General features: G+C 41.5%; 2 long non-coding RNA genes across 2 annotated transcripts; both read right to left on the reverse strand.

Annotated features, from left to right (window-relative positions):
• Positions 1 to 16,181: 16,181 nt before the first annotated feature.
• Positions 16,182 to 16,867, reverse strand: LOC148152881 (uncharacterized). The gene is made up of 3 exons (XR_015761832.1): positions 16,807 to 16,867; positions 16,623 to 16,737; positions 16,182 to 16,558 (listed from the first exon to the last, which is right to left on the reverse strand). It is a non-coding gene; the product is annotated as an uncharacterized LOC148152881 (long non-coding RNA).
• A 2,878-nt stretch (positions 16,868 to 19,745) lies between these two features.
• LOC148152882 (uncharacterized) lies at positions 19,746 to 21,698 on the reverse strand. Its single transcript, XR_015761808.1, has 2 exons — positions 20,685 to 21,698; positions 19,746 to 20,044 (listed from the first exon to the last, which is right to left on the reverse strand). It is a non-coding gene; the product is annotated as an uncharacterized LOC148152882 (long non-coding RNA).
• Positions 21,699 to 24,119: the final 2,421 nt, after the last annotated feature.

Below are 24,119 nucleotides of genomic sequence, written 5' to 3' on the forward strand. Positions count from 1 at the left end.
TATATATATATATATATGTGTGTGTATATATATATATATAATATACATTGAGCTATACAGGTAAGTCACCAGTCTTCCACCCGGGAGACCTGGGTTCGAATCCAGGCTGGGGCAAAAAGTTACAACAGTGAAATTGAGCTATCCAATGTGGGTCCTTAGGCAAGACCCTTGGAGCTATATAGACTACCTCATACCATGAGAGACATGCCGGCTCAGACGTCGCCGGGCCAAACAAGGTCTGCGTCAGGTGCTGGGGAACCAGAGCACCTTGATGACAAATGGGCTACTGGAACAAGACGGAAATGGGCGAGAGGTGAAAACCTGGATCTGTTGGAATGCTACTACTCAAGTAACCCTAGTCAGAGGGGCTACATGCAAAGAATGAGGGGAAAAATGGTTTGTTCGACATCCCCAGTCTACAATGACTGCTAAACAACTAGTAGCTCAGTGTTCCAACATCCGCAAACGGCAACTGCTATCACAACTTGAGATTGACGAGGTACAACACAAATGCTACGGCAAGGGGGAGGAGCCTGGATGTCAGTACAGGGGCGAGTTAACTACAACTACCCCAGAGACTGGGTATGCAGCCCCAGTAATGAACGAACCATCAAAGCTGAACAAGGCAGCAGCTGACCTCAGAGAGAGAATCATGGCCCGAATGAACACCAGACAACCCCGACGCCAACTACAGCAGATGAGTGAAGTACCATCAGAAAGTCTCATTGAAGATGTGAATGCAGCATTGAGAACGATCCCTACCAACACCATAACAGAAACCAATGAGCTGATATACAACTCAGCATCAGTGATCCTTGATATGCTTGGCTATAAGAGCAACCATGAGACCCAATATCCACCATGGAAAAGATGGTTAGAGGCTAAGATCAAGATAACAAGGAGGGAAGTGAGCCAACTGTCAGAGCTCCAAAGGGGTGCAATGAAAAGATCAGTACCTAAGAAGTACAGCCAGATGCCCATACCTGAAGCACTCGAAACTGCCAAACAAAGACTCCAAGCCTTGGCCAGCCAGCTAAAGAGATACACAAGAGAGAATGAAGCCAGGAGGATTAACTGGCTCTTCTCCACCCAACCAGCTAAAGTGTACTCTCAATGGCAGGGTACTAACAACAGAGCAGACCCAATACTGGAAAGGCATATGGGAAAGGGAGACGTCCCACAACAGCAATGCACAGTGGCTAACCTCTCTACGAGAGGACCACAGCAACCTCCCTGAACAAGCCCCAGTAACCATCACTGTGGCAGATGTCCAAGAAAGAGTCTCGGGTATGAAAAACTGGACAGCACCAGGACCTGACATGATCCATGCCTACTGGCTAAAGAAACTCACTGCCCTCCATGAGCGACTGGCAGCTCAACTGAACCAGCTGCTACAAAATGGGACTCACCCTGAATGGTTAACTGAAGGGCGCACAATCCTGATAAAGAAGGATCCCTCAAAGGGTTCAGTCCCATCCTAAGATAAGCGGACACATGGATAAATACATGAGCACAGCACAGAAGGGCATCAGCATAAATAGCAGAGGAGCCAAACACCAACTCCTTGTAGACCACACAGTCGCCCGAGACTGCAAAACCCGACACACCAACCTGTGCACCGCTTGGATTGATTACAAGAAAGCCTATGACTCAATGCCACATACCTGGATCATTGAATGCTTAGAGATGTACAACATCAATAGGACTCTAAGAGCCCTTATTGCAAACTCAATGGGGCTGTGGAAAACCACCCTTGAAGCCAACTGCAAACCACTTGCACAAGTGTCCATCAAATGTGGCATATACCAAGGAGATGCTCTGTCCCCACTGCTGTTCTGCATAGGCCTGAACCCCCTCACCCAAATCATCAACAAGACTGGCTACGGATACTGACTCAAGAATGGGGCCACAATCAGTCACCTCCTCTACATGGATGACATCAAGCTGTACGCCAAGAGCGAGCGAGACATCGACTCACTGATCCACACCACCAGGATCTACAGCACTGACATTGGGATGTCATTCGGACTAGAGAAGTGTGGCCGGATGGTTACAAAGAGAGGGAAGGTCGTCCGCACAGAAGGGGTCTCACTCCCAGAGGGAACGATAGCAGACATAGAGCACAGCTACAAGTACCTGGGAATACCACAAGCAAATGGCAACCTCGATGAGGTCACAAGGAAAGGAGCCACAGCCAAATACCTCCAACGAATAAGGCAAGTCCTGAGAAGCCAGCTCAATGGCAAGAACAAGATCCGTGCAATAAACAGCTATGCCTTACCAGTAATCAGATACCCTGCCGGAATAATTAGCTGGCCAATGGAAGAGATGAAGGCCACGGATGTTAAGACTCGGAAGCTACTAACCATGCATGGAGGGTTCCACCCCAAATCCAGCACCCTGAGACTGTACACGAGCCGTAAGGAAGGAGGCAGAGGACTAGTGAGTGTGAGAGCCACTGTCCCAATACTGGAAAGGCATATGGGAAAGGGAGGCGTCCCACAACAGCGATGCACAGTGGCTAACATCCAAGATCCATAAATACATCAAGGACAAAGCCTCAACGGATGATGTGCTCAGTGAATGTCTCAGACAATGGGGGACAGAGGATGAGGTGCTGGAGAAACCATCATGGGAGGACAAGCCCCTACATGGGATGTACCACCAACAAATAACTGAAGTGGCTGATATCAGGAAATCCTACCAATGGCTGGAAAAAGCTGGACTCAAGGACAGCACAGAGGCCCTCATCCTGGCTGCCCAGGAACAGGCCCTAAACACCAGAGCAATAGAGGCTCAGATCTACCACACCAGACAAGACCCAAGGTGTAGGTTGTGCAAGGAGGCCTCTGAGACAGTCCAGCACATATCAGCAGGGTGCAAGATGCTATATTTTTTATTTTTATATATATATATATATATATATATATATATATATATATTAGGGCTGAAACGATTCCTCGAATGATTCGAGTACCTCGATTACTAAAATTCCTCGAGGAAAATTTACCTGCCTCGAAGCTTCGTTAATTTATGTTTTATTAGTTAGCGCACCGTGTTCCGGCCGGGACTTCATTTGCGTTGCGCGGAGCTCTCACTTCCGCCTCTGAGTTGTTGACAAAAGCTAAGTCTCAGCGGCATAAAGTCCAATCTTCAAGATTGGACTGATATTGATATCTGATAGTAACACCGGTATTATGCCAGATTTACCAATATTTCATTTTATTTTTTATTTTATCCGATTACTCGATTAATCGTAAGAATAATCTATAGATTACTCGATTACTAAAATATTCGTTTACAACAGCCCTAATATATATATATATATATATATATATATATATATATATATATATATATATATAAAAAAAAAAAATTCCCCTCTCACCCTCCGTGGGTGGTCTCTTTCATCCTCTGAGCTCGGGTCCTCTACCAGAGGCCTGGGAGCTTGAGGGTTCTGCGCAGTATCTTGGCTGTGCCTAGAACTGCACATTTCTGGACTGAGATGTCTGATGTTGTTCCTGGGATCTGTTTGAGCCACTGCTCCAGTTTGGGGGTGACTGCCCCGAGGGCCCCGATGACCACAGGCACCACTGTGGTCTTCACCTTCCAGGCCTTCTCCAGTTCCTCTCTGAGGCCCTGGTATTTCTCCAGTTTCTCATGCTCCTTTTTCCTGATGTTGTGGTCACTTGGTATTGCTACATCCACCACAACGGCTTTCCTCTGTTCTTTATCCACCACCACAATGTCCGGTTGGTTCGACATTACCATCTTGTCTGTCTGGATCTGGAAGTCCCACAGGATCTTAGCTCGGTCATTCTCCACCACCTTTGGGGGTGTCCCCCATTTTGACCTCGGGGCTTCCAGTCCATATTCTGCACAGATGTTCCTGTACACTATGCCCGCCACTTGGTTATGTCGTTCCATGTACGCTTTCCCTGCCAGCATCTTGCACCCTGCTGTTATGTGCTGGACTGTCTCAGAGGCCTCCTTGCACAACCTACACCTTGGGTCTTGTCTGGTGTGGTAGATTTGAGCTTCTATTGCTCTGGTGTTTAGGGCCTGTTCCTGGGCGGCCAGGATGAGGGCCTCCGTGCTGTCCTTGAGTCCAGCTTTCTCCAGCCATTGGTAGGATTTCCTGATATCAGCCACTTCAGTTATTTGTCGGTGGTACATCCCATGTAGGGGCTTGTCTTCCCATGATGGTTCCTCCAGCACCTCGTCCTCTGTTCCCCATTGCCTGAGACATTCGCTGAGCACATCGTCCGTTGAGGCTTTGTCCTTGATGTATTTATGGATCTTAGATGTTTCATCCTGGACAGTGGCTCTCACACTCACTAGTCCTCTGCCTCCTTCCTTACGGCTCGTGTACAGTCTCAGGGTGCTGGATTTGGGGTGGAACCCTCCATGCATGGTTAGTAGCTTCCGAGTCTTAACATCCGTGGCCTTCATCTCTTCCATTGGCCAGCTAATTATTCCGGCAGGGTATCTGATTACTGGTAAGGCATAGCTGTTTATTGCACGGATCTTGTTCTTGCCATTGAGCTGGCTTCTCAGGACTTGCCTTATTCGTTGGAGGTATTTGGCTGTGGCTCCTTTCCTTGTGACCTCATCGAGGTTGCCATTTGCTTGTGGTATTCCCAGGTACTTGTAGCTGTGCTCTATGTCTGCTATCGTTCCCTCTGGGAGTGAGACCCCTTCTGTGCGGACGACCTTCCCTCTCTTTGTAACCATCCGGCCACACTTCTCTAGTCCGAATGACATCCCAATGTCAGTGCTGTAGATCCTGGTGGTGTGGATCAGTGAGTCGATGTCTTGCTCGCTCTTGGCGTACAGCTTGATGTCATCCATGTAGAGGAGGTGACTGATTGTGGCCCCATTCTTAAGTCGGTATCCGTAGCCAGTCTTGTTGATGATTTGGCTGAGGGGGTTCAGGCCTATGCAGAACAGCAGTGGGGACAGAGCATCTCCTTGGTATATGCCACATTTGATGGACACTTGTGCAAGCGGTTTGCAGTTGGCTTCAAGGGTGGTTTTCCACAGCCCCATCGAGTTTGCAATGAAGGCTCTTAGAGTCCTATTGATGTTGTACATCTCTAAGCATTCAATGATCCAGGTGTGTGGCATTGAGTCATAGGCTTTCTTGTAATCAATCCAAGCGGTGCACAGGTTGGTGTGTCGGGTTTTGCAGTCTCGGGCGACTGTGTGGTCTACAAGGAGTTGGTGTTTGGCTCCTCTACTATTTATGCCGATGCCCTTCTGTGCCGTGCTCATGTATTTATCCATGTGTCCGCTTATCTTAGCCGCTATGATGCCTGACATGAGCTTCCATGTTGTAGAGAGACAGGTTATTGGCCGATAGTTGGATGGGACTGAACCCTTTGAGGGATCCTTCTGGATCAGGATTGTGCGCCCTTCAGTTAACCATTCAGGGTGAGTCCCATTTTGTAGCAGCTGGTTCAGTTGAGCTGCCAGTCGCTCATGGAGGGCAGTGAGTTTCTTTAGCCAGTAGGCATGGATCATGTCAGGCCCTGGTGCTGTCCAGTTTTTCATACCCGAGACTCTTTCTTGGACATCTGCCACAGTGATGGTTACCGGGGCTTGTTCAGGGAGGTTGCTGTGGTCCTCTCGTAGAGAGGTTAGCCACTGTGCCTTGCTGTTGTGGGACGCCTCCCTTTCCCATATGCCTTTCCAGTATTGTTCAGTCTCCAGCCTTGGTGGGTCTGCTCTGTTGTTAGTACCCTGCCATTGAGAGTACACTTTAGCTGGTTGGGTGGAGAAGAGCCGGTTGATCCTCCTGGCTTCATTCTCTCTTGTGTATCTCTTTAGGCGGCTGGCCAAGGCTTGGAGCCTTTGTTTGGCAGTTTCGAGTGCTTCAGGTATGGGCATCTGGCTGTACTTCTTGGGTACTGATCTTTTCATTGCACCCCTTAGGAGCTCTGACAGCTGGCTCACTTCCCTCCTTGTTATCTTGATCTTAGCCTCTAACCGTCTTTTCCATGATGGATATTGGGTCTCATGGTTGCTCTTATAGCCGAGTATTTCAAGGATCACTGATGCTGAGTTGTATATCAGCTCATTGGTTTCTGTTATATATATATATATATATATATATATATATATATATATATATATATATATATATATATATATATATATATAGCTTCCTTTTGTGCTTTGGAGTTTCTGTGCTGATGACATTTTTGCGAAGCGATAAAAGCTGGGTAGCTCTTGAATTGCTACAAAATAAAGCTGTATTTCCCTCAGCCCACTGGCTGCAATGTTGACACCCCAAGATGAGACCTAAATTCTGAACATCATGGCATGGAGTGCATCCCAGTTTTCCATGTCTGGCATATAACCATTCATATTAGCTTTTAAACTGGTTATATTGATCCTGTGTCCAGACAGAGTAATCAGTAGGCCTAGCATCATGACCTGTTTGTTCTGAAGATCCTGCAGCTTCCACTTCATCTTCCTAACATATCGCCTCCTCATCCTGACTCTCATACTGATAGGAGGAACCACAGAGCTCTGTTAGGTTAAAAGCTCATCTTCTGAAGTTGGGATATTTTTCCTCCAACAGGTTCCAGAGGAATCACCTCAAATCAGATGTTGGACTGGATTTTATTACTCTGTCATTTGTGAATGTTAGAGCCTCATTTTCAACAGTGGAGCTATAAAGGTTGAAAAAGGTTATTATTTTGGAGAAAATCTAATCAACATCAATATTTCCACTAAATAAGAGGCAAAAAAAGAAAAAGTTTGATAAAGGAAAAGCCTCTCATACTCTGAGCTCGACAGCACCAAACTATTTTTTTATTAGACAATTAATTTAATTTCACATAATTATCACGGTAGAAGCCATTTGTTTGTTAAATACTTAATAAAACATATTTACCGTGTTTGATGTTTGTTGTAAATGACGTATACTCACAAAGAACGAGGTAATTAGTCCAAGTTTGTCGTTTACTGAACGTTCAGAAATTACAGCAGCTGTGATGAGCCAAGACAAAGGTAAACAAAGGTAAAACAACCTGAACAGGTGATCAACTCTAAACCACTCGCACATTTTTATTCTCCGTCTCTCTCTGTTATTTAAGCACACCCGTTGTCATGGCAACCTCCTGCGCTCTGCAAGCCGACCAGAGAAAACATAACATTCAGTCCGTTACGATATTAGGTTTACAGGCTTGATATTTATTTTTGCGATCATTAATAAGCGCTCCCCTCAACACAGCAGTAATAGTTAATTTTAAACTCCTGCTCTGCTAGTTGGTAATGGAACCGAAATGCAGAGAATGCGCAACACCTTGTTGAAACAATAATCACTGAGATTATTATTGTTGTTGGGTCATTAAGTTTAAAACTGATAGGTATTTTCCTCAAACCTTCATTAAAAGAACCACAGACAACATATATGAATTTTATGACCAAGCTTTTGCAAAAGGAGAAGTCTCAGAAAACTGCTCCTCCGAGCCGTTCTAAAGACCCCTGGTTACAGCTTGACTTTTATTATCAAGCAAAAAGAGGGAGGATAAGTAAGGAAGACAGCAGAGACAAAATATGACTGCACACAGACAGTTTCTAAAATAGGGAGTATTCCGGTTGATAAGGAGGCACCTGTGGAAAAATAATTTAAGGTCTGGGAAACACAGTTAACTGTTTCACAAGAAGACAAACAGGCAGATGTGACCTCCAGGTCAGTTTATACACACATAAGGAAGAGATCACTTTTAACTGAAAATCACAATAATACTGAATGTTGATTAACTATTGATTAACATTAGACTGAATATGAACTAAAGTAATAACAAAATGATAATACCAAAAAATCTCTAACAAAAACGTTTTGTTGATTTTTGTTGTTGTTGTTGTTTAATAAAGTTACGAACGTTTTGATAAGCCAATCAGAGGAGGACGTGCTGGTCTCAGCGTCCTGGCGGCGTTCAGTTTGTCACCTAATGTCGAGATCGATTCAAAACCTTCCGCAATCGACGTATTGCAGCCCTACTCTAGCAAAGCACGAACAGTTCAGAAACAATATGAAATGGGAAAAAAGTTATTAACTCATCAAGTCGTGTTTTAGATTGTTCTTGAAAAACTAATCAGTCACGGCTAATTAGTGGGTGCACTCACTAATTAGCACAGTGAACCCGTTGATTTTTTACAGCAGACAGCCACTCCCCTCTCTTGTAGGTTGTTGTTGCACAACACCCCCCCCCCCTTCTCTCTCTCTACTTCCTCTTCTGAGAGGAGGGAGATGTTGCTCCCAGCTCTCCGTCTAACGGGTGAATTGAGTTTCCTAAATCTGCCGAGATTTACCCTACCCAGAACTGAAGTAAACTCTGTTTAAGCTGGGTGCGAGAAAGACTAGCCTGGTTTCTAACGACCTCCATCCAGATGTCCCACCCTTTTTCACCCTGTGAATTAGCCAGATAGAGTAGCCCGGAATCAGCTAGTTTCACAGAGCACACCTGTTAACGGTCGCTCTTTCTCTTATTACAACTTGCACTTGTTATTGAACCAGGTTGGTTTTAGTGACTCGGCGAGTCCCAAGGGTGTTGTTTTAGTTTTGGCTAAAAGCAACCTATAAAACATTTTCCACTTTCTCCTCCCAGAATCAAACTTCATAGCTATTTTACAACCATCAAAGAACTTTAAGGTGACTCATTAACTGAATGTCCACAACATCTTTTAGATTTTCTTAATGCTAATTATTTTATTAAGGCAGTTTTGTAAGGGTCAGTACAGCTTAAATCAGTAGCAGAAATAATCAAATAAGTAAAATCAATAATCTAGCCTATCTTTCCCTAATGCTGACACTGTGAACTAAAAAAGAAAAACTTTGAGAGAGACGGACGGTGTTTGGCATTTTGAACCCCAGAACTGGCCTGATGATGAAAAAGGTGTTGCAGCAGCAGGAGGCTCCCAGTACAGGAAGAGTACTGAGTCAGAGCGGCAGATCTCGGGCCTCAGGGTGACTTCCTCATGGGCGTAGCGGCCCTCTCCTTCTTGTCTTGCAGCTCTGTAGCTCCTTTCTCCTCGTCTCACGATCTTTCTGGTCCTTCGAGATGTAGACGAGCTGGTCTCACGGAAGGAACACACCAGTTCTTCCTCTTTGCCTTTGTTCTTTATCTTTGTCTTTATCTTCATCTTTGCCTTGGTCTTTGTCTTTGGCTTTGTCTTTGGGGTCTCGAACCCAGCTGAGAAAAGTGCGATTTGAAGCCACATGTTGCGGGGCTAACGGGTTGGTCCCCATGTGCAGAACAGTCTTCGGTTCTGTGGCTGCAGAGTTCTTTGTCCATCTCAATCTTGGCTCGAAGCTGCCTGAAGGATCCAACCAAAGATTCCTCTTTTGCACTCACCTTATATAGGGTTTATCCACCCTTTTGGTGCATTTGCATTGGCTAGCTTTGTTGCTGTGCCTGTTTCATTGGCTGACTGCTTGGACCGATAATCTCATATCCATCACCATCTTTGGACATGACCTGATGTCTGTTCTAATGTCCCCGAGTTGCTCAACAGCCCTCTTGTGTCTAACCTTCTCTTAGGAAAGTTGAAGTTTAGCAATAAGGCGTTGGACACCTCCGCTCTCCCATCAGTTCCTCTTTCCACCTGACCTTTCACCTACCATCTACCTCCAACACAACATCAGTGACCTTTAGTTACAGTTACACATTTTACACCATTTCCAGTTCAATGTCAAAATCACATTTACAACCTTTTAGTTTCTCTGATTTAGCATTCATTTATAATTTTATAATAATCATTACTTATTAGTTACTCTTATAATCATAATGTGAGTTATTACAGACATTTCTGAAAAGAAACCAAGAATAATTCATTATTCTAATCATTTGACACCATGTTACAGTTACTTCTTTCTCCTTTAAATACTTCCATAAGTGTAAGAGTAAGTGTAAATATTCTTATAATCAAACCAACATCAACCACTGGTTAAACCAATATTAATTATCGGCTAAATCATAAGTTATCATTATTAATTTAAGTATTTTACTCTGGGTTTTATCCAATTACTCAAAACGTCTAGTTTTTATTCCTTAAACCTTTAGTGCTCAAAATGAGCAGTCTGAACTATTTTTAATCACTGCAGGCTGGAAACTTCCTCTTTTTCCAGGAAACCTGCTTTTCCTGTTTCATAACTTTCCTTCTGTCAGACTATGATTTTTTATGATTATATAGAAAAAAGTAGAATTAAAGCAAAGTTTGCAGGACACAATAACACACACACAACCAGATTAATTTTATTATCATCTGACTCTACTGTTGGGTCTTGATGTCACCTGTATAATCAGTTTTAAAGATAACTTTATTTATTGTTATTATTAAACTAAAATCTCCAGCATGGGGAAGTGGGCTGATCTCGACTTTTCTCGACAAGGTACTGCGTACCCCCGCTAAATCCTTTAGGGGTACGCAGTACCCTGCTGTACCCCCTTACTTTCACCCCTGCTTAGAGTAGACACATTATTTTATTCTAAAACTTCAATTAGCTGCCAAAAGTCAAAAGGCAAACGACCTGAAAGTGTCCCGCATGCGCAGTAGAGGGCGCAATAGCGTCAGCGTTCTCAGTGTTCTGCCAACTGCCATAAAGAAGAAGAAATGCTCAGTATTTGCAGAAGTAAACATGGAGGCTAGCGGTGTAGTTTAGCTTACATATTTGAAGTTGTTGTCCAACCGGAGCAACATATTAACAACTTAATCCTCATATAGTCCATCATAGTTGATTTTTCTTCCCAACTTGCGTGTATCAGGACGCAGAATAGTGAGATTTGTTGAGAATCAGTGACCTTCAGTTCACATGAATGCGGGCTGGACGTTAGGTCGCATTTGAATCGGATACATATCGGATATGGGTCACATTCGAAAAAGAATCCGACCTGTGCTGTTCACACTAACATGAAAAGATCGGATACAGGTCACATTATGTCAAAAAAATCGGAATTGAGTCACTTCAGGCTGCAGTGTCAACGCACCCTAAGTGATCTAACAGGATAAGCTTACTCTGATTTGTTATGAGACAGTAGCAATAAGAAGTTATGAGAACCAGGCTATTTTTGAAAGTACAAAAACTTACAGGTTGGTTGTACATAATTGAGGAACTAGAGTTGAGATATTAAAATAAATTCCTGTGTAGGAATTTGAACAAAATACCTGGTTGTAATTTATATTTTCTCTAGTTAACATTAACAGGGGAACAAATTTGTAGAAATAATCAGATTATATTTTAAAGGTTTTACTAATGGATCTGGGTTTCAAATCTATGGGTGCATTTATTTCACTTTATTTATCCAGAATGTTTCTGTAATCAGCCTGTAAATAACATTGTCAGTCCTTAAAGCCTTAGGTTCATGCCGGACTTTAACTGGGAAGAACATTAATAATGAAAAATAACACAAGCGCAAGAGAATTCCAGGTTCTTCTGGGAGCAAGAAAATGAGGCCGCTTTGCAGCATCCCCCATTTTGTGAACTTGGGACCCTTAGCTACACAGAGCGTACTCCAGATTCTTTTTTATTTTCTCTATTCAGCTAAAATGGTCTTCATTTATTATAACAAAGCATGTTTGTCAAACTTTGAATCTGAGAATGTTTTAACAGTTTGCTGAAGCATTTTGTAAACCATGGTGTCAAACCTACTTTTGTCCCACTCATTTACTTCTCTCAGACACAGCATGTTCCAGCACCACTCAGACTTTTCCTTTTACAAACCCATATTTCCAAGTGACAGTAGGCTGGTTGCCAGTAATCATCACCTCCCACTTAAACTGGCATGTCTCAAAGTTCCTGTAAAATCGGAAAGAGACAAAGAAAACAACCTTTTGAAGAAAAATAACAGTTTGACACATTTAGTGTTAGATGAAATAAGTGCCATCAGATTCCTTTAAAAAGAAAAGAAAGACATCCAAGACACTTTGCCTCTCCTTTTGACAGTAAGTAATAGGCTCATTGTCTTCCCATGTAACAATAAGAGTTCCTTAAAAATGTGATGCGTGTTATTTGTTTCTCTTGGTGTGTCAAAATAACCCAAGATTTTCCCATTAGATTTTAGTTTACCAGATTTTAGTTTACCAGTAACAACACATGAAGTAACCTTTAAAATTAATTATACAAAGTAACATCTAGAACCAATAGTAGAATCAAACTTCAATAAGATCAGTGAAGTTGTGCTTTTATGTTTTGCCTCATTCGAGCTTTGCTTTAATTCTGTTTCTTTTGTATTCAATCTTTAGAAATCATAGTCAGGCAGAGAGAGTGTTGGAACAACAGGTTTCCTGAAAGAGGAAGTGAGTTATGTTTCCAGCCTTTCTGGTCTGAAGGGAGGCTCTGTTGCTACTGTTCATCACAATTCTACAGATGATGGTGATGTAAGTATGTAATGATGTGTGTCTTGTATTGTTGTTCGGCATGAACATGACTTGTCAGTTAGCAAAGTCAATGCTCAATGCCAGCCTGTGCTTGTCCTCAGGTGAAAGTAGTTTTAATTTCTTGGGGGTACTATAACTATAACCATGGGCGTAGGAAGCGGGGGGCACGGGGGGGACATGTCCCCCCCAATATTGGAGAGAGTCACATTCGTCCCCCCCAATAATTTCACCGCTGTTGCGAAGAATTTTAAAGTCTTCCACTCGTGTGCTTTTATTTTGAAGGCGCACAACAGCGCATTCAGCAGAGCGCTTCCTCCCCTGCCCCGTCTGAACGGCTCAGAGTAAAGGCAGCAGCAGACGGAGTCAGAAACTCCGTTTGAAGGAGGTAAACGATCTGTCAGGAATTTTGCTATGAATATCGCTTGTTTATAACATCTTGTCAGTTTACTTTCATATATAGAACTAAATCTTTTAGGTTAAGCCGTTTTAATTCTGGGATAGTCACATGTCCAAAATTTTACTGCTAACTTTGTTTAAAAGTTAGCTAGTCTAGTCATAATGATTTAGAATGAGGCTGAAACAGCAACGAAATGAGCCTTTTTATTATTTAAAGTGAGCAACACCTGATCATACTCGACCACTTAACATGTATTTATATATTATATTATATTATATTATTTAGATATTTAGGAGAACAGCAGTGCTAGAATGATGTTGAAGAAAGGTGAAGAAGCTCTGGTGAGATCTTCATTTAGTTTACTGAAATATGTATTAACTGTTTTTAATATTTAAATAAGCTAAACTATTTTATTGTGAGAGGAGCAGGTCAGGGAAGACATAAGAGAGCCAGGTGGAGTTTCAGTGTAAAGATATCAAAATTATATTAATTAATTATATTAAAAATTATATTAATTACAGGAGACAATAAAAAAGTGCTTGAGGAGAGGTTTAAAAATAAATTAGTGAAAATTTTTGCTACACAGTAAATAGGGTTGAGATGTATAATAATGTATACATCTGAAAATTAAGTTGTTTAAATTCTCATTCTGTATGATAAAAACATACTTTTTATATTTAGTTCACATTCTGACACTGTACATTACTGTAGTGTCTGTTGTAAATCCATGAATCCATGCAGGAACATCAGGCTGCAGAGAGTCAGAGGGAGGCAGAGACAGAAACACATATCCGTAGATATTTTAGTTAAATGTTTGTGGCTGAAAATGACAGGAGAAAAAAACATTTAGGCTTTTTGCCTCAGTGTTTTTCATGGCTCTTCTTTGGTAAGTTACTGAATGCAGGGCTGGAAAGTGAGACTGAGTTAACAGTGAGGAGCTAAGGTGTCTGTTAGATGTGAAAAGTATAATTTTTATTTATTTTGTAGATCAAACTGTTGCACTGATGTAGAGAGTTGTTAAAGAAGAACAAAACTTTAGATTTTATTTTTGTTGGTCAAATTGCTGTATTGAGTTTAAAACTGCTGAGTCCTATTTTATGAGCTGTTTTCTACTTTGGTTTTAGAAAGAGGTAGAACCAGTTCAATTACCAGTCAATTTATATCAATGCATTTTGACCAATAATCAAATGTCTTTTGACCAATAAAATATATCAGAATCTGGTAGCCTGTCTGTGCTACCAGAGTATTTAGCTTGCTAGTTGTGAGAGGCAAATGCTAAAGTGAGTGTTCATCCTGGAATGACGGTCATTATACTGCATAACTTTAATCTGATTATTGGATTGTAAATAGTAACATGTTAGAATACTTGTTACTGAAACAAGGGTCAGATTAGAGTAATGCATTACTGATGTGTTGATGGCATCAGGCACGTGCAGAGGGAGAGGCTGGGGGGGCTTGAGCACCTGCCCCTTTTGCTCCTTGCCCCCAAGTGCCCTTTTGGTCAAACTTTTTTTTTTTGGTATTTTCTAAACCCTCTTCTGTCACATAACGTACTAAAATTATTTGTTGTTTACATTTTTAATAGTGTAATTCTGTAAAGACAAAATATGTCTGGTGGTTTAGCTCTGATTTACATATCCTGCTAAATTGCAGGTTTGAATATGGCAATACTTTCTTATAACAAAATAGACCTGCAGAAAGAAATTACTAATAAAATATCTTACATATGCATAGCTGCATGCTCTATATAGAGATTTTCCTTAGCTTTGATTGTATATCTCACAATTTTGTAAATTATCATTGTTTATTAAACTCTGAAAGCTGTGTGGCTTTGTTAATATTCTGTCCTAGAATGCGGTGAGATGTGCCCTTTTTTTTTGAGCACCAGCCCCTGTAGTGGTTCCTGCACGGCGCTGGATGGCATAATTGTTTGACAATTCTGCTCAAGCTATTTACTGATCTGTCAGGTTTCCGATATGCGTCCCCCCCAATGACAGATTCGTTCCTATGCCCTTGACTATAACTATATATATATATATATATACATATCTATATCAGTGACGTGCGGTGATGTTCATTGCTGGTGAGGCACTGACTTATGACTTAGACACCATGCATGTTATTGGACGTACGGAAGGTCAAAAAGATTAATCATTTACATGTCATCCATAGCCGCGTTAACTCAGTGAAGCTTAGAAATGTAGATATTGATTTTGTGCTATGATCCACAGCAAAGTGATCTGTATTTGTTAAGCTACGCAGAATCATTTCCATAGCAACTGACAACAATGCCACTTCATGTTTTAGGATTTAACACCAAAAAACATTCAAGAATTTTGCACACAGAACAGAACATTCAGTCTGTTGTTGTAGTATGTTTTAGGCTTAATGTTTAATTAATAAATAATTGCTGTGGTAGATTAGCTACCGCTTCTACTTTACTGAATTATTTAGACATACAAACTGTAGCCCAAAAAACGCACATTTCATTAAAAAAAAAAATCTTATTGCTATCTTACCTTTATCTATCAATGAAATCCATGCACCGATAATTCTGCACAAAAATATCCGTTCATCCAAAGCCAAGTCTATTCTCGGCATGTCTTTTCTATTCCGTTTGAGAATCGTCAAACTGTCTCAAAGCAAAACTTTCAGTCCGGTGTCGCTCTTCCTTTAGTTATCTCCTGCTTCAATTGAAAATCCACTTTAGAAAACTGTTTAAGTGTAGAAATGTAGTCTTTCATGTTTACGTCGGAAGAGAGGAGAAAATAAATATATCGCTGTACTTTACTTATTTACTGTATGGCTAGCTCCAGGCCTAGCTCACTGCATCTTACTCTGCAGTTGTGGAGTCACAATATCTGGGATTATGAGCGCTCCCTGCCATGAGGCAAGGGAACTGCGTGCCTAGCTCTTGAATTGCTACAAAATAAAGCTGTATCTCCTTAAGCCCACTGGCTGCAATGTTGACACCTTGAGATGCCATGAGGCCTAAATTCTGAACATCATGGCATGGAGTGCATCCCAGTTTTCCATGTCTGGCATATAAGTGTGGCGTTCAGTGGTTTGGACTATACAATGTGGTTTGTTACCAACAACGCCAAATGTGGCGTTCAGTGGTTTGGACTATACAATGTGGTTTGTTACCAACAACGCCACCTGGGGTTTTCACCCAGGAATTAATGAAAGGACACAGGTCCGGTTTTGCAAAAGCGAGAGACAGGCTTCAAGACAATAATAATTTATTATGACAGAATAAAAATACCTGTATCTGAACAAAAAGAAAATTCACAAAATAAATCCAACTAGGCTTACCGGTGGATACGGCCAGGTCCTGGATGGTAGGCTCCAAAGCAAAGAAATCAAAACAAACACCCGTGAGGTCACGCACTCCTTGTAATTCCCTCCACCTATTGGTATTAATCACTGCACAGTCACACCAAAAAGGGACGCCGCATCCAGGCCCGAGCGCACCACCGGTGGTCTAGAAAATAAAAATAAGAAAAGACAATTTGTTAAAAATACAGGCAATAAAAGAAATAAAAATATCTAAATAAAACCATAAAAATCCCTGTGCTCAACAGGCACAGCAACATGAGCAACCCAGTCCAATCCAATCCGAAATGAATGCGATCAGCCGCTCCTTGTTTCGATTTCGGAAGCTGGGAGGGCGTGTCCCAGGCAGCCGGTCTCTCTCTCGCAACCGCTAAGTAAGCAGTGACTTGGTGCGGGCAAAGCAGCAGCGTTATGTGTGGCAATCAGTCGAGATTCCTAAATAATAAAACAGTTTAAAATAAAGGAATAAAACATACGATTTGTCACTCATTCCACCTACCGATTAGGCCAAGCTCTCCACACTTGCACCCAAATGGGAACGCTCAAATGTTGGCACTTTTTACAGGAACCACCTCACCCACGATCAACGTGGAGGTAAAGACGCCCGTCCGTTTCTGTACATAAAAGGCTCTACATGACTACGATGTACAAGCAGCTGTAAATACGCAGGTAGCCAACCTCACCTGTACTCGGCGCACAGACAGCTCAACCGGAAGCGCAGTGCGCGATGTGTCAACAGCAAACGTCAGACTGGAGCTCACCTCTGCTTTTATACTGAGCGCCCTCTGGCGCTATTTGCCCACTTGCAATCACCCTGCCAGCAGGTGCAGTCTCCACCTCTTCCTGCCACATAAGGAATGGTTATTCCTTTTAGCTTTTAAACTGGTTCTATCGATCCTGTGTCCAGACAGAGGGATAATCAGTAGCCTAGCATCATGACCTGTTTGTTCTGAAAATCCTGCAGCTTCCACTTCTCTTTCTAACATGGTGCCTCCTCATCCTGACTCTCACACTGACAGGAGGAACCACAGAGCTCTGTTAGGTTAAAGCTCATCTTCTGAAGTTGGGATATTTTTCCTCCAACAGGATCCAGAAGAATCACCTCAAATCAGATGTTGGACTGGATTTTATTTCACTGTCATTTGTGAATGTTAGAGCCTCATTTTCAACAGTGGAGCTAAGGTTGAAAAAGGTTATTATTTTGGAGAAAATCTAATCAACATCTATATTTCCACTAAATAAGAAGTAAAAAAAAATATTTGTTTGCTAAAGGAAAAACCTCTCAGACTCTGAGCCCGACAGCACGAAACTATTTTTTTTATATTAGACAATTAATTTAATTTCACATAATTATTGCGGTAGAAGACATTTGTTTGTTAAATACGAAACATATTTACCGTGTTTGATGTTTGTTGTAAATGACGTGATACTCACAAAGAACGAGGTAATTAATCCAAGTTTTCCGTGGATTGAACGTTCAGAAATTACAGCAGCTGTGATGAGCCAAGACAAAGGTAAACAAAGGTAAAACAACCCGAACAGGTGATCAATTCTAAACCACTGGCACCTTTTTATTCTCCGTCTCTCTCTGTCGTTTGAGCACACCCGTTGTCATGGCAACCTCCTGCAGAGAATTACGTTAAAAACATAACCCTCCGTCACGATATTAGGTTTTCAGATTTGATATTTATTTCGCGATCATTAGTAAACCTCCCTGAACACAGCGGTGGTTGATTAGTTAATTTTAAACTCCTGCTCTGCTCGTTATTTTGGTAATGGAACCGAAACGCACAGCATTGCGCAACACCTTGTTGAAACAATAATTACTGAGATTATTATTGTTGTTGGGTCATTAATTTGAGCACGTTTTGTTAATTTTTGTGTTGTTGTTGTTCTTTAATAAAGTTACAAACGTTTTGATAAGCCAATCAGAGGAGGACGTGCTGGTCTCAGCGTCCTGGCGGCGTTCAGTTTGTCACCTAATGCTGAGATCGACTCAAAACCTTCCGCTATCCACATATTGCACCGCTGCTCTAGCAAAGCACTAACAGTTCAGCAACAATATGAAATGGGGGGGGGGAGTTATTTCTTAACTGTTTTAGATTGTTTTAGATTGTTCTTGAAAAACTAATCAGTCATGGCTGCGCAGTGAATCCGTTGATTTTTTTACCGCAGACAGCCGCTCCCCTCTCTTGCAGGTACTGCGTACCCCCGCTAAATCTTTTAGGGGTACGCAGTACCCGACCGTATCCCCTTACTTTCACCCCTGGTTCTAACACATTCCTGTATCACTTCGTGCCAAGCTGCGCTGGGGAGAGGTGAGTGTGGAGAGAGGAAGCCAGAGCCTAAGAACTGCTGTGCTGAAAATATTTTTGTTTTCAACAGGAATAAATTGACGCAGATCCTGATTCCAGAAAAAAGGGTCAATCGACCCTTTTTTTTCCAACTTTTACAGTAGCAGCCTTGTTCAGAGGACAACTGACAAATAAGACATATCAAAAACCGCCGCTGTATCATCCAGCTGTCCTCATCCAGCCAAGAGACCAATGTAATTCATGCATGAGAAATTTCAAGCTTGTAATCATAGATGTGCACACCCAGGCTAGCAACGCAACACAAGAAATTTGAACATTTCCAACTTTTCTTGCTGTCTGCTGTTGTAGAAATCTTTAAACTTTCGTCTCTCCTTGTGTGTTGTGTCTACAGCTTGCTGCTGTCAGAGATTCTTTTAGGTCAAAATAGGTACCCAGATAGCACAGAATCATTGAAACAACATTGAATCAATGTCAGCCAGAAACATTGAATCAACGTTGAACGCTGACATTGAAACATCGAAAGTGGTCGGTGACTTGTATGTTGAATCAACGTTAGGGTTTCAACCATTACTGACATTATATCAATGTTGATTCAACCATCATCTGTATGTCAACTTACATGCCTATTTGTGTTGATATTACATTGAATCAGTTAGGAATCCACGTTGATTCAACCATTATCTGAACGTGGATCTGCATGCATATTTGTGTTGATTCTACATTAAATCAATGTTGATTCAACCTTCATCTGAACGTGGATCTGCATGCATATTTGTGTTGATTCTACATTGAATAAGTTAGGAATCAATGGTGATTCAACCATCATCAGAACGTGGATCTGCATGCAGATTTGTGTTGATTCTACATTGAATCAATGTTGATTCAACCTTCATCTGAACGTGGATCTGCATGCATATTTGTGTTGATTCTACATTGAATAAGTTAGGAATCAATGGTGATTCAACCATCATCAGAACGTGGATCTGCATGCATATCTGTGTTGATTCTACATTGAATCAGTTAGGAATCAACGTTCATTCAACCATCAGCTGAACGTGGATCTGCATGCAGATTTGTGTTGATTCTACATTGAATCAATGTTGATTCAACACTCATTTGACTGTGGATGTACATGCAGATTTGGGTTGTTTTTATATTGAATGAAAGCTAAGGATTTATGTACATTTTAGGTCTGATAGGTCTACATCATAACATGCCACTAAAAGTTTCTTCACTGGTGTTAAACACTATATTATTGGCAGATGATGGGTAAACTGTGTACAAAAGTTTAAAAATGACAACATGGGTTTGATTTAACATTTTATTTAAGAAAAGAGGGACAGATCTTTAAACATATTTGACTCCTTTTTGACTGTCAAAACAACAGTCTGTTGTCCACAGAAGAACAGAGTCCATGAGGTTAAGCTTTGTACTGTATGAAGTAGGGAAACAGTACAAGTTGTGGTAACCCCAGTTTGACTCTGGTTGGCGTCACTTTGATTCCTTGTGATGTTTTCCTCTCGTTCTGGTGCGTAATGAAGCCGCTTCTTGACAGTTTTGCTGCAGTCCTCAAGAGTCAGCTTTCGGTCAAACTGCAGAGCAACAGCTGAAAAAAATAAAAGTGAGGAAGGTGCCGGTTAGAAAGATGATAAACATTTGAAAAGTTCTGAAACACAATGAAAGATTAAACAGTGTACTGATTACAGGTCTGAGAACAAATACAAACCATATAGTTCCCCATGTACACTCACTGTTAAATTAATATCTTAATCTTTCATTAATATTTATCTTAATGTTTACATATACAACTACATTTACCCATTAAGCTGCAGTATAGTGTAGGATTTATGATATTGATATTAAATCAATATTTAAAATAAAGGGCTGTTTATCAGAAAACCTAACAATAAAACTCAGGGAGGATCAGGGTTTATTTAACACACCAGAGACAAATAAATAGAACAAAAGGTGATTTATAGTGTAGTGGGAAAAATTATAATTTATACAGAGTAAACTTCCATCAAATAGCTGGTTCAATCTTCCATCAACTACAAATATTTCCAAATAAGTTGATTAAATTCCTTAAAAAGTGTCTATATGCTAATAAAGATCCCACACAAGTAACAATAGTCCAGTTCAATTTAACCAGTTACCAATCCAAGGATCAACAGACTGAATCAGTCATTAGCAGGTTTAGTTCAGTGTTTCACCTGCCTTACATGTTAAGTGTTTCCCTTCTGCCTCACCTGGATTGAATCTGTGGATGATTAACAACCTTCTGCACTTCTTGATGGCCGCAGATGGTCATGTAATCATCCAACTCAGCTGTTCTGGTACAGAGGCTCATTTAAGCAAGTCCCTAAGCATATCATAATAAAAAGTTAAAAACAAGTGATTACTATCACAACAATTTAAAGCCCACCTGGAGCCTTACACTTTCTTGTCCACCACATGCTCTCCCAGACCAAACAATAGGCCCCGCCCTATTTTAAAAACTCAAATCCCACAAAATCTCGCAGGATTTCATACTTAGGCCTGGAGTGGTGGGTAGGATGAAAATAATACAAAAGGAGACATGACCTCAATTATTAAAAATATCCGTTTTGCCTCAAAATAACCAGGATTACTATGGGCACAAAACAATGCCCTTATTTTTCAATAAACACATTTAAGATCAAAGTAATATTGAAAGACTTACCATAAAAGTGCTCAGCGGAGAATTCAATTCAGAAGCCGGTAGCAAACAAGCCAGCAGCAAAGTGGCTGTTTGGTTGGGACAAACCACAAGTGTAAAATTGGGGAGGTGGACTGTACAACTCCTAGTACAGACTTGTAGATGTTTTTGTGTCAACACATTATGCACAGTCAGTAATAATATTTACAGACAAGTAAGAAAATGTACAGAAAGGAATCACAACCCACTGTTCTCAACATGTAGTGCTTAATTTGAAACATGATTAACCCCCACCTAGTAATAAAATGTTCTGACTCAGAGCTCAAGGAGGGGGAGGGAAGAAGGGATGAGAGGGGGTAAAGAGGAGAAGGTTGGGAGGAGCGGCTGGGTGGGGGAGGCTTGGGAGGGAGTAGGGGGAGATGAGAAGGTGATGAGGGCTGCAACAAACTGCCCAGATTGCACACAATGGTAAATCAACATTGAATTATAGTCAGAAGGGTTGATTTTTGGTTGAGGTCAACAACTGACGGTTGATCAACCATCAAACAACCATCCACCTCCAGCCAAGTAACCAATGTTGAAACTGTGTCATTGAGTCAATGTTGTTTTGTGGTTGAAATCTAATGAATGAAATGCTAATGTCTGATCAACGACTGATCAATGTTGAATCAATGTTGAATCAATGTCTGTTTTGATGTCTGCAAAACGGCTGTTTTGCCACACCCCTCCCCTCCTCTCCTCCTCATCAGAGCTCTGGGTCAGAGCATTTTATTAGTGAGTGGGGGGTATTACATTCTAAATTAACCTCTGTAAAAGATAGTGGGTGAAGATTCATTTGTGTACATTTTCTTTCTTTTTCATAAAGTCCTACTGACCATTTGAGTGTGATATATTGACACAAAAACATCTACAACTTACTACAAGGAGTGGAGCGGTCCACCCCCACCATTTACATGAGTGGGATGTCCCAAACACACAGCCACTTCGCTGTTGGCTTGTTGGCAAAAGATGTTAATTCAATGTTGAATTGCCATCATGTGCAATCTGGGCAGGTGCAGAGCTATGGGGGGGGGGTGGGGCTGGGGGTGCGGTTTCAAGTCGCTTAAATGTCTGATTATAGACTGAGAAAGTCTACCGCCTGTTGAGAAAGGTCTATTTAATGTTAAAGTTACTTTCCCTCAATGGAATATATACTAGTCAGTCCCAGTGACCGTTTCACTCACGGTTTAGCCGATGTGTTTCCTGGGTAAAGATCAACCAAAAAACGCAGACCAACCTCCCCGCCCCTCGCTCAACAGTTTCTGGTAGCGCAGGCGATAAACGTCAGGGGCCTGGTGATTCGTTAGGGGTCCGGTAATTAGCCCCGCCCCCCGGCCCAACGCTGACTTGTTCCGCTAGTGAATCTGGGTACAGAACGGAATCACAACTCAGTGTTGTCAACACATAGGTTAATCACCTTTTAGGTGATTAACCCTCACCTAAAAGGGGTTGTGCTGTGGTGGCGCAGGGGTTAAGCACAAACCACAATCAAGGCCTCAGTCCTCAACACAGCTGTCGCAGGCTCGATTCCTGACCTTGGCAACCTTTGCTGCATTACCCCCCCCCTCTCTCATTACCCACCTTCCTGTCAATTAACTATCAAATAAAGGCCACTAGCCAAAACAATCTTTTAAAATGTGAAAAATGAAAAACCCTCACTTAAAATTAAAGTTGTTTCACCTGATTGAGGGGTAGATAGGCCCAGGTGGGGGGAAAGAGGTGTGTGTGTGTTTTTGGCGGGTGGAGGGAAGGGGGTTGGGCGTTTGAATGGCAGGCGGTGGTGAGGGGTGCAAAAAACACCTTACATTGATTGAACACTTTGATTACTAGTTTTTCCCCAAACCTTATCCTCAAGGCAAACTGACCTGCATGCTTTCAGTTCAGCAAAACCTTGTTAATCAAATGTTAATTAAAATCATGTGTGCTGAATTAGGGAAATGCCTAAAACTTGCAGGGCAGTGTGCCTGGTGCTGAAAAACGCTGGATTCGATGTGGCATTTCAATCAATGAATTGGCTAGAATTGAATGGTTGTTTGATGGTTGATCCAGCTTCTGTCGTTGACCTGAACCATACATGCAGCCTTTGTGATCATAATTCAACATTGAATTAACATTGTGTGCTATCTGGGTAGTTCTTCCCCAAACCTTGACGTCAATCAAACTGACCTGCGTTTTTTCAGTTCAGCAAAACCCCGTTAATCAGATGTCAATTAATATCATGTGTGTTGAATTAGGGAAATGCCTAAAACTTGTAGGGGCTGGAGGACCAGTGGTGAAACACACTGGATTCGACGTTGGCATTTCATTTATTTGATGTCAACCACAAAACAACATTGATTCAATGACACAGTTTCAACATTAGTTAATTGGCTAGAATTGAATGGTTGTTTTATAGTTGATCCACCATCAGTTGTCGATTTCAACCAAACATGCAACCTTTGTGATGATAATTCAACATTGAATTAACATATTTTCAAACAAGCCAACAGCGAAGTGGCTGTGTGTTTGGGACATCCCACTCATGTAAATGGTGGGGGTGGACCGCTCCGCTCCTTTTAGTAAGTTGTAGATGTTTTTGTGTCAATATATCACACACACAGTCAGTGAGAATTGTTATGAACAAGTAAGAAAATGTACAGAAAGGAATCACCATCCACTATCCTCTACAGTGCTTAATTTAAATGTGATAACCCCCGCTCAGTAATAAAATACTCTGACCCAGAGCGCTGATGAGGAGGGGAGGAGGGGAAGGGGTGAGGGAATACAGCTGACATTGATTCAACATTGATCAGATGTTGATCAGACATCAGCATTTCAGTCATTAGATTTCAATGACAAAACAACATTGATTCAATGACAGTTTCAACACTGGTTACTTGGCTAGAGGTGGATGGTTGTTTGATGGTTGATCCACCATCATTTGTCGTCTTCAACCAAAAATCAACCATTAATCAGACTTCGGCATTTC

Source organism: Poecilia mexicana, unplaced genomic scaffold (genome assembly GCF_051168715.1).
Source record: "Poecilia mexicana isolate PSO_F unplaced genomic scaffold, ASM5116871v1 scaffold_21, whole genome shotgun sequence".
NCBI lineage: Eukaryota > Metazoa > Chordata > Actinopteri > Cyprinodontiformes > Poeciliidae > Poecilia > Poecilia mexicana.